The following is a 12,281-nucleotide window of genomic DNA, read 5'->3' on the forward strand; positions in this document are numbered from 1 at the left end:
TTGACTTCGTGTGCTTTCAGCTATCTCGAGGCATAGGCAATAACCTTTCCTCGCTGCATGAGCACACATCCTAGGCCCTGATTGGATGCATCGCAGTAGACCACGAAGTCCTCCGTCCCTTCAGGCAGAGACATGATAGGTGTGCTAAATAGGGCATGCTTCAATGTTTGAAACGCAGTGTCTTGCTTTTCTCCCCAACTAAAGGGTACACCTTTCTGAGTCAGGGTGGTTAAAGGCTTAGCAATCCTGGAGAAATTCCGGATAAACCTGCGATAATAGCCGACAAGAGCCAAGAATTGACGAATTTCTGTGGGCGTCTTCGGAGCTGACCAATTCTCAATCGCCTAGATTTTGGAAGGGTCCATGTGTATGCCTTCCTCTCTAACCACGTGACCGAGGAAATTGACTTTTCTGATCCATAATTCACACTTAGAGAATTTTACATATAGTTTCTCCGCCCTTCAAGTTTCTAGCACTAGTCTCAAGTGTTGTCTGTGATCTTCCTAACTCCGAGAATAGACAAGTATATCATCTATGAATACTATTACAAACTTGTCTAGGAAAGGGCGGCACACCCGATTCATCAGATCCATGAATACTGCGGGTGCGTTGGTTAGACCAAAGGGCATTAGTACAAACTCGTAGTGACCATAGCGAGTTCGGAATGGTGTCTTGGGAACATCATTCTCATGGACTCGCAACTGGTGGTACGCTGATCTCAGGTTTATTTTTGAGAAATAGCCGGCTCCTTGGAGTTGATCGAAGAGGTCGTCGATTATGGGTAGGGGATAACGGTTTTTGATGGTAAGCTTGTTCAGTTCACGATAATCTATGCACATCCGAAAGGATCCATCTTTCTTTTTCACAAATAAGACCGGGGCTCCCCAGGGTGAGGAACTTGTGTGATGAATCCCTTGCTGAGTAGCTCATTGAGCTGGCTGGATAACTCTTGTATTTCTGTTAGCGCTAGACTGTAAGGTGACTTGGCTATGGAGGTAGCTCCGGGGATTAAGTCGATTCGGAACTCGACTTGGCGCTCGGGAGGGATTCCGGGAATATCTTCGGGGAAAACATCAGGAAAGTTGCAGACTTCGGGGATGCTCTCGAGGTCTTTAACTTCTTGCCTCTCATTAATGACATTGGCTAGGAATGCATATCACTCCTTTCGCAGATATTTCTGGGCTTTGATGCATGAAATAATACGAAGGTTTGAGCTGAGTTTATCACCATAAATAATAAGGGCTTTGCCAGATGGCAGATTGAGGCGTATGGCTTTTTCGTAACAAAGAATATCCGTACGATTGGGGCTCAACCAATCCATGCCAATGATGACATCGAAGCTTTTTATGGAAATTAGCATAAGGTCGATTGGAAAGGAATGGTCGTTTAGGGTAAGGGTACAACCTATGAATACGTCGTTAGTGCTCTCTTTCTTTCCGTTAGCCATCTCGACAGTAAACGTTTCGTTTAAAGGTTGGGATTTATGTTTGAGAAGATGCTTAAATGCATGACTAACAAAACTTCTCTCCGCACCAGAATTGAAAAGAATGGATGCATAAGAGTTGTCGAGGAGGAACGTACCCGTAACAACGGTGGGATCAGCGACTGCTTCCTCCTGGCCCAAGGCTAGCACTCTCCCTGTGTTGCCAGCAGTTGTTGCCTTGGGGCAATTTCTATTGAAGTGCCCGATCTCCCCACAGCCATAACAGGCTTGACCAACGCCCGCTCCAGGAGCCTGATTGGTTGGTTGGGCTGGCGTCTTGCAGAATCGAGCTGTGTGTCCCTTCTTACCACAACTATTGCACAACATCTCGCGACACTGCCCATGATGATGAAAGTTGCACTTGTCACACCTTGGAAGGGTACCAGCATATCTACTGGCAGGTGCTTGAACTGTAGGGGTAGTAGCAGGAGTGGTAGCAGCATGAACTGCCACTACTTGTTGTTTCTTGGAGGGCTCCTGCGAGGACTGGCCCTTACACTTGTTTCAAAACTTTTTCTTCCCACCACTCTCCTTTGGTGGTTCAGGAACGGCTGCCACTTCATCAAGATCAACCCCGTGATCTATAAGAGTTTGCGCCAGACACTGGACACTGTCGAATGTGAGAGGTTTAGCAGCCAAAACATTTCCTTGAGTTGAGGGCGTCAATCCCCAAATGTACCTCTCTATTTTCTTGCTTTCCGGGGTGACCATCCCCGGACATAGAAGAGCCAGATCGCATAATCTAGCTGGATAAGTAGCAATGTCGGAACGCTTCATCTTTAGGTTCCAGAGCTCGTGCTCTAACTTTTGCATCTCGCCCCTTGGGCAGTACTCAACAAGCATAATCTCTTTTAAGCTCTCCCAACTCATGGCATTGGCTATTGGCCGAGTTAGGGATTTGAACCGGCCATTCCACCAAGTCAATGCTCTATCGGTGAAAGTACAGGCGGCAAACTTCACCTTGCTTGCCTCAGAACATGCACAAATCTCGAAAATTGATTCGATCTTCTCGAACCACCGGGTTAGGGCAATGACTCCTCCATTGCCGTCGAAGGATTTGGGCTTCGCATTCATGAAATCTTTGTAGGAACACTCCTTCGGGTGTCCCTGATCGCTATCAAAATTTCGGGGATTCATTTGCGACATTGCAGCAGCCACAACGGTTGTAACTGCTGCCTGGAACATGACAGGATCGAACTGAGGAGGTGGTGGTGGCGGAGGATCGTTGTTCTGCTTGTTGGGTCTCTTGCTGGGAGGCATCTTTCTCTAAAAGATACAAGGGAAAAATGACGATAATCCTTCTATGCTGATCATGAATTGGATATTTTCGAGCAATATATGTCTAAACCCTACTGCGATAACAGAGATCTACAATAAAGGTTTACTATCAATAACAAAGAATTGCAGACCATTCATTTGTGAGGATTAGTACTACTTGTGCAGTGTTATAGAATAATAAAATACTCCAATAGTATTTTAACTACGTGCTACATTAGTACATGATTTTGTGAGTTTTAGACTTGTTGCAACACCACAGTCACTCCCAAACACATGTTGGTCATATCTCGGACAAGTATAGTTGATCAGGTTATATTGGCCCCACATATGACTACATAACTATTCAGGTTTAACCGTAGTGTCCAACTTGCCCTAAATACTTTTATGTAGTTCTTACTATGTTATAGCTTCTTGTACATATGTATACTTGTATACTTTTGTAAAATACTTAAATTTTAAAGTATACTTTTAGTTTCAGAGAGCTTCGGCCCCTTTAGTGTTTATAGTTGTATACCATGTAAGTCCTGATATACTTAGTTCACTATAAACAAGAGCTCTGATACCAATCTGTCACACCCCCAAACCGAAACGGCAGAAACATTCGGGGGTGGATGACGTCATACGTAGTATCATAACAATTGCATCATAGTAATCAAAGTAAACACAACCATTACATTGAATATATATAAAAGATATTTACATCTGTTTGATTCATATTCATATACATCAAAAGTATATCAAAATAATAAGACGTGACTCTATATGCTATGTATTCTCAAAAGTCTGCTGAGGTACCTGTCTACTGATTTCCTGAGAATACAAGAGATTTTGAAAAGAGAGTATCAGCATAAAAGCTGGTGAGTTCATAAGCATGTTTTTGTGATAAAAACCAGTTAATGAATCGGTGAAAATGTTTATATGTTTCCAAGAAATCCCATATTTTCTATTGTATGAGTTTGTTACAGTGATCTATAAGTACGAAAACCCTGGCTATCACCAGTATGTATAGAATGTTCAGTTTGAAAACCCTGGTCATTACCAGTATGTATAGTAGTTCTATTAATTAAATAAAACCATGTCTTTTATCCCATGGAACCCTCCAGTATAATGTATAGTAGTTCTATTAATTAAAATAAAACTAATGAAGAATGAAATCCCGTAAACGATAAGTTCGTGTAACGCCCGTGTTTCTGGGCTAAACTTTAGTATAGTGATGTAATAGTCAGGTTCAACCATTGTAACTCGTTTTGAAGTAATAAAGATGAATTATTTGAGTATTATGTGAATTATGTAAATTTATGTGTTTTATACTTAATTATGATTATATAATAAATCAAGAACGAAAATAGGCGTCAAAAATAGAATGTTAGATAAGCCCGAAATCTAAGAAGAAAGCTTTAGTGGTCGTGACAAGGATTCCGGAGATATAAAGAACGCCGAAATTTGAGTTATAACGAAGAAGTTATGGCTTGTCGAAGTTTCGCGACACAACCGGCACGCCACTGCGTGACGTAAATAGCGAATTTACGATATAGGACTTTTTAGCCCTAGCAATCTAAACGAAAGTCGTAGTGTTCGTTAAACCGAGAGCGTGCATAAAAAGAACGCCCAAATCTGACTTCGTATGAGGAAGTTATGATTTTTCTAAGTTTCGGATCAGCAGTGCACAACCCGAAGTTCGAATGTTAGACCGAGCGATTTCTAGCCGACACGCCCTAAATGAGAATCGAAGATCTCGTTAATAGTAGCACAATGGTAAAAAGACAGACAAAAACGGACGTCAGATAAAGAAGTTATGAATTTTTAACGGACTTTTCGTGTTCCGGCCTGTTAAAAATATAACTTTAAATATAGATTCAAAATTAGCCGACTGAGTCTAAACGAAAGTTGTAGAGTACGGTATCACCTACGCGTGGATATAAAGAACGTCGAAAACGGAGCTTGTATGCGAAAGTTATGATATTTCAAAGTTAAGAATGAAATTTGCGAGACTGATGCGAAGGTACGCCCCGCGTAGAAAAATTACGATCAGCAGTCTCGTAACATATGGTCCGAAGAAGCCCACGTTGCCCTAGCCGAACCTCGCCATCTATCCCTTCGTACGCGGAGCTTTGGCTCGTACGCGAAGCATAGTGAGTACGGGCAGCGTACTCCGAGGAGTACGCCCAGCGTAGACCGAGGCCAGCTCCTATAAATAGGATGCGAGGGCTAGCCAAAAACTCACACCTCCCACTTCTTATTTCTCTCTCTACTCTCTCTCTAACTTCCCCAACCCCCCCCCCCTAAATCCTAGGGTACCTCCCTAGCATTAGAAGGAAGCCCCGGAGCACCCGAAGGCTCCGAGAAAAAGAGTTTTTCGGTTTGAAACTCTGCCCGCGCAGAGCCCGGTTTTCAAGCAAACCTCCTGGTTTCGTCAAAGGAGATTATTTTAAGAAGCGAAGTGCTGTCCAAATCTCTCCTTATCAGGTGAGTGCATAGTCACTTTCATCTTACACATAGATATGAAGTATTTTATATAAATTATGTGCTATGTGTATAAATATATGTTGTCTGTTTACCTGAGATGTTTGCCGGATGAAAGATCTGAACCTCTTTCTTTTCAGATCTGAACTTCTTCCTTTAGATCTAAAATTTTCTTCAAGATATGAATTTTCTCCTTCAGATCTATATTTTCCTTCGGATCTAAACTTTTTCTTTTTAGATCTAAGACTTTTCTTCAGATCTGAATGGTATATGTATTTTTGTCAGATCTAACCCTTTTCTTTCAGATCTGAACTTTTTACTTCAGATCTTGACTTTCTCACTGCAGATCTGAACTTTTCAGATCTAAACCTGATATATGGATGATTTATACTTGTGATCTGTACTGGATGAAAGATCTAAACTTCTATATTTCCAGATCTGACCTTTTCTTCAGATCTAGAGTGTATATGTATTTTATGCTTTGAAAGTATGATGAAAGATTTAGACTTTGTTTTTCAGATCTAGACCTTTTTCTTCAGATCTGAACCATATATGTATTTTCTTTACAGATCTAAACTATTTCTTCCGATCTGAACTGTATATGTATTTCACATCTACAAATATGTTGGGTAAAACATGGGTAGATGAAATAGTTGGTGTGTGATGAAAGATGAGTTAGAGGATGAGATAAAAGGTGATATAGATTATGAGATGAGGGTGAGATGTGAAATATGAGAGAAACCTTTACCCAAACGATGGCCTCGTCATCTAGTTGAGTTCGGATGACAACCATGGACTATTCTAGACAGTCTGTGGAACACTAGCATGCTCGCTACTTGTAGGTGTTGTGAACGATACGTTCACCCGGTGTACTCTAAAAACCCATTAACATGTATTGCAGGTGGACTTCCGCAAATAATACTGTCGATAAATGAGAGCTATGGACTTAGCACCCATTGGATGAACCCTGGCAGGTATGGATTTATTGGATGTTGTATAAACCTTGGCGACGATGGACTTCGTGCCTATTCCTTAGGAAAACCCTTAGGAGTGAGTGATAGATGATTCTTAGGGTAGATCCCTAGGAATCAAAGAAGATAATGGGGATGGGTAATTGGGTTAATTGTTTGATGATAAAACATAATAACTTTATTATTGTGGGTTGAAAACCCTATGTACTCTCCAGGTTTCCCAACCTGGCCCACTCAGTTTATTTGTACCACAGGTGTCGATATAAAGCTACATTACACTAAGGGATTAAAGAGATGTAGATCACTAGTGTAAATGAATGTAAGTTCTGTTTATGCTTATGTTTTCGTATTGACGTTGACATCCCAAGGTTTTAAAAAGAATAAAATACATTTCTTTGAAAATGCTCTGATAACATATTTATCATGTTTTTCTGGGAACAAAATTCCGCAACACTTTTCTTAAGAAGTTAGTCTGATTTTTATTAAAAAGCATAAACTAAATCGGTCTTTTTTGGCCGTAAAAATGGGGATGTCACAGTTGGTATCAGAGCATTAGTTTAAGCGAACTAGGAATTTGTAGGATTTCTAGACTTAAACTTAGAATGCTAAGCGATGATTGTGAGATGAGTGTCTACCATATTTCAGACACGAGCACTAGTTTATTTTAGGAAAGATGTCTTATATATTATTATTTGATCGGATCTATGGTCTGTTGCTGACCGGATCTGGAAATATTATGTGTACAGGTTTCTAAACGTTTGATTACGGTATTAGAACTGACATGTAACTTTTCGGAGTGATAAGGAGATTTATACGTCTATCATAAATAAATATTTTCTATCTAAATCCTCGTCACTACACACCGAACGTCTGATTTTGGTGTATAGATCGACATGGTGAGCACTCGAAATGGATTCGGAAACGGTAACCCGCAGCCTAAGCCACAAGTGATTGAGAGAGCACCAGACGTAGCAGCTGCACCTGAGCCAATCACGATGGCAGGAGTACATGCAATGGTGCGAATGATGTTGGATCAACAGATGGAAGAGACAAGGCGTTTACTTCAACAAAGTAAGAACGAACTTACTGTGCCGGTACGCCAGGCACCAACTCTTGAGGCAACCATCTGGGTTGCTAAGTATATTGAAGAAATGATCAACGACAGGACTACCAACAAGGTTGAAGTTGGCAAGAAGAGGAAATTTGAGGGGTCTTCAAGGTCCAACAAGAGAAACATGTTCTCAAAGTCTGGCAAAGGAGGAGGTAAAGAAAAACGGTGTGAGAAGTGCAAAAATAAACACTCTGGAAGGGAGGTGACTTGCTTCAAACGTGGAAGGACTGGGCATTACGCCAATGAGTGTACATTTAGTAAGAGGGTGTGCTACGGTTGTTGGGAAGAAGGACATATTTCTAAGGACTGTTGGAGAAAAAAAGAAGCCGCAAGAGCAAATGCGCCTCCAAAGCCGAAGGCAAGAGCATCTCAGACAATCCTCGATGAAGAAGGTGACAACGCAAGGAATCACGAGTGAGGATTTTCTATCCGAAGATCAAGATATGTAGTACCCATGCGGGTAGTATCATATGATGTAGCCTATTAGAGGCATAGTCTAGGGTGAACTTGAACACCTATGTAATCGTTTCAAGGAATAATACAAAACCTTTGTTTTGCTATCTGATGTGTTAAGCTGTTGTTTGATTTTCTTTAATGGTGACTTGGAAAACTGCGAGACAATACTTGGGACGAGTATGAGTAGGTGTGAATGGTAGTAGAGGCCTATACTACCGGAAGCACAGAACTCGCACTTGGATCAGGGAAGGTCACAAGGTTACCAAGAAGCTAGTAATTGATTTCGTTTTGTTCATATCTTTCATTACCATCGTTTCGGTAATGACTAAGAAGATGATTGTTATTCCGACCCAAGAGGTCATATCGAATCGAGTCCGACCAAGATGAGTTAGTCATGTGGTTCAGAGAAACAAGTCCGATGTAGTATTCCACTCAAACTAGAAGATTGAAGTATCGCAATCATTGTTAAAGTAAGAAGCTTGTAGATAGAAGTATTACATGCTAGAATGTTATATTATCACATTGGAACACGAAGGAAGGTATATTATGTTCAGGAACTCGACTCTAAAAGACTTGAGTCTAATCAGTACATAATACGATAAGAGGTCATTAGAACATGACCCATCAGTCTACTATGATAATCAAAGGAAAGAACTTATCTTAATTTTGTTAAGAAGAAGGAGGAGTCTCCAATAAGGATCGAGATTGTGACTTGAAGGTTACAATTGAAAGTTCAACATGGGATAGGGAGCGGGTGCAAGATCGAGCACCGCCTGCAGACAAGAATTCCAAAAGTTAGATACTCATTCGAAGGAAACATAATAGCTACGACTATTACCTAGGATGAAGAGATGAAGTATGGAGTCATCATACAAGTCATGTTGGTGTTTCCGAGAACGGAGTTGAAGACTTCGTAGTCTGTAGCGATGCATCTGGAGCTGGGTTGGTTTGTGTTCTAACCCAAAGGGGTAAGGTGATAGCACATGCATCGAGACAATTGAAAGAACATGAAAGGAACTACCCTACTCATGATCTGGAGTTGGCAGCGGTAGTATTTGCACTAAAGATATGGAGGCATTATATTTATGGCACGAAGTGCAAACTTTTCACTGATCATAAGAGTCTTCAGTATCTCTTTGATCAAAAAGAGTTGAATATGAGACAACGACGCTGGCTAGAGTTGCTTAAAGATTACGATTGCGAGATACTTTACCACCCTGGTAAAGCAAATGTTGTCGCCGATGCTCTAAGTCGAAAAGTCAATCTTGAAAGGAAAAGGCCAAGAGCATTAAGAATTGAAGTTGTCTCAACAATTGTGGAAAGCATCAAGAAAGCTCAGGAAGAAGCTTCAGAGAAAAATGACCGAAAGGAAGAGCGTTTGGGCAAAACGCTAGTGTTCGGTACAAACAATCAAGGATTGAAGGTATTCCAAGATAGGATTTGGGTACCTAAGACGGGAGGAATAAGAGATCTTCTGATGGAAGAAGCTCACAAGACCATGTACTCACTTCATCCTGGCAGCACTAAAATGTATAGGGATCTGAAACCCTACTACTGGTGGCCGACGATGAAGCTCGATGTTGCGAAGTATGTGGCCGAGTGTGTAACCTGTACGAGAGTTAAGGCACAACATCAGAAACCATATGGGAGTTTAGAACCTTTACCTATTCCCATGGGTAAATGGGAAGACATTACTATGGATTTTGTCACTAAACTGCCCAGAACGGAGGACGGTCACGATATGATTTGGGTAGTCGTTGATCGGTTCACTAAGAGTGCACACTTCATAGCAGCTAATGAAAGATGGTCTATGGATAAGTTTGCCAATGCTTACGTGAAGGAGGTAGTAAGACTTCACGGTGTTCCTTTAACGATTGTATCAGACCGTGATAGCCGTTTCACGTCAAGGTTTTGGAGGAGTCTACAAGAGGAATTGGGTACGAAGTTGTGTTTAAGTACAACTTACCATCCGCAGACTGATGGTCAGAGTGAAAGAACGATTCAAACATTGGAGGATATGCTAAGATCATGTAACCTGTAATTTCAAGGTAACTGGGATGAGCATTTACCTCTGGTAGAGTTTTCCTACAACAATAGTTACCATTCGAGCATTAAGATGGCACCTTATCAAGCCTTGTACGGACAGAAGTGTCGTACGCCGTCTTGTTGGCTTGAATCTGGGGAAAAGCAGTTTATGGGCCCCGAGATAGTCCATGAGACTGCTGAAAAGTTGAAAGTAATCAGGGAGAGGATGTTAGCAGCTCAGGATCGTCAGAAGAGCTATGCTGACAAGAAAAGACGACTGATGACTTTTGAAGTTGGGGATTCGGTTTTGCTTAAAGTCTCACCGTGGAAGGGACTTATAAGATTCGGGAAACGAGGAAAGTTGAGTCCAAGGTTTATTGGACCGTTCAAAGTTCTTCAGCGAATTGGGAACCAAGCTTACAAGCTCGAATTACCCGAAGAACTAGATGATATTCATAACACCTTCCATGTGTGTTATCTGAGAAAGTTCATGGGAGAAATTCCCCACATAATTCCAATTTCAGAGTTAAGGATGGATGAAAATAAGAGACTAATAGAAGAGCCGGAGGCGATTGTTGACCGTAAGACGAAGAAGTTACGACGCAAGATGGTCGAGTTAGTGCTTGTGCAATGGAAACATTCGAATGGTCCAAATCTCACCTAGGAAACGGAGAGTGACGTGATGAGTCGCTATCCGCATTTGTTTGCTGATGCATGATTCCGGGACGAAATCATCCTAAGGGGGAGAGAATTGTAACGCCCGTGTTTCTGGGCTAAGCATTAGTATAGTGATGTAATAGTCAGAGTCAACCATGGTAACTCGTTTTGAAGTAATAAAGATGAATTATTTGAGTATTATGTGAATTATGTAAATTTATGTGCTTTATACATAATTATGATTATATAATAAATCAAGAATGAAAATACGCGTCAAAAATAGAATGTTAGATAAGCCCGATATCTATGAAGAAAGTTGTAGTGGTCGTGACAAGGATTCCGGAGATATAAATAACGCCGAAATCCGAGTTATAACGAAGAAGTTATGGCCTGTCAAAGTTTCGCGACAGAACCGGCACGACACTGCGTGACGTAAATAGAAAATTTATGATAGAGGACTTTTTAGCCCTATCAATCTAAACGAAAAGTCGTAGTGTTCGTTAAACCGAGAGCGTGCATAAACAGAACGCGAAAATCTGACTTCGTATGAGGAAGTTATGATTTTTCTAAGTTTCGGATCAGCAGTGCACAGCCCGAAGTTCGAATGTTAGACCGAGTGTCACACCCCGAAACCGATGGCGGAAACGTTCCGGGGCGGGGTGACGTCATGTAGAGTATCACAACCAATGTACATAGCAAGCATAGTAAACACAACCATTACATTACATGAGAAAGTTTTACATTTGTTTGAAAATATAGTACTACAAGTTTTCTTAGATACATTAGTTAGATCAAAAGTAGAGACGAGTCTTCTATATGCTCCGTCTTCTCCAAAAAGTTAGTAGGAGTACCTGTCTATGGATGCCCTGAGAATACAAGCAGTTTAAAATATCAGCATAAAGCTGGTGAGTTCATAAGCGGTCTGTTTTCTGGAAAAAGATTCAGTTTCCTTTAGTTTCATGAACAGTTGATATCCAAGAAAATCCCGTATTTTCTTATAAAAGTAGTTTGGTTATCCCTTTGTTACACAATTTGAATTAAGAAAATCCTGCAAATTTCCTTATGAAAATATGATTTGATTTCTCGTTAGATGTACCATACAACCTTGTTTATGAAAAGTTACGTTATCCCAAGAAAACCCTATGTTTTCTTATGAAAAATATTCGTTGGATTATTGATCCTGAAATGATGTGTACGAGTATCTACCATACTTGTATCGATTAAGTGAAACATACTGAATGACTAGTATCCCGTAGTAAGCGTATTAGTTTTGACACGTACACAAAACTAATAAGTAAGTAGTGAACTAGTAGTAATCAAAGACAGTTATTACTAGGAGGTTAGTTCACTAGGTTCGTTATTACTTTATCAGTAAATCTCCATTATCTAAGTTGCGAGTTCCATAACCATACGATAGACTAGATATGGAAATAAGAAGTCCATCATCATTTTATGACTTTTGTCACCCATGGACCTGACGATCCAACTGTAGCTAGCAGCAGGGTGCGGGGTAGTCAGCCCCGTATAGATCTATACACTCAAGTCACGCTCTCCCTCCAAGAGATTCTGGTTACGGGAGTAGTCCTCCACTCTCGTATTCCGTGTGGAGTGTTACCGAGGACGTGTCTCCAATCATAAGAATAATGATCTTTACAAGTAATACTATAAAAAAAATCCTGGTTTATGAAATGACATGAAATCCTTGTGAAATGTAAAAATGTAACATTTTATAATGAGTTTCACCATTTGTTTTGAAAACTAACTCCACGAGTTAGACGGTTGGTTAACACGGATTTCAATGTTTAAAACATATTGAACATGTAGTTATGTTATACGA

The sequence above is a fragment of the Lactuca virosa genome, chromosome 6 (genome assembly GCF_052849685.1).
Source record: "Lactuca virosa cultivar CGN04683 chromosome 6, Lactuca_virosa_CGN04683_v6, whole genome shotgun sequence".
NCBI lineage: Eukaryota > Viridiplantae > Streptophyta > Magnoliopsida > Asterales > Asteraceae > Lactuca > Lactuca virosa.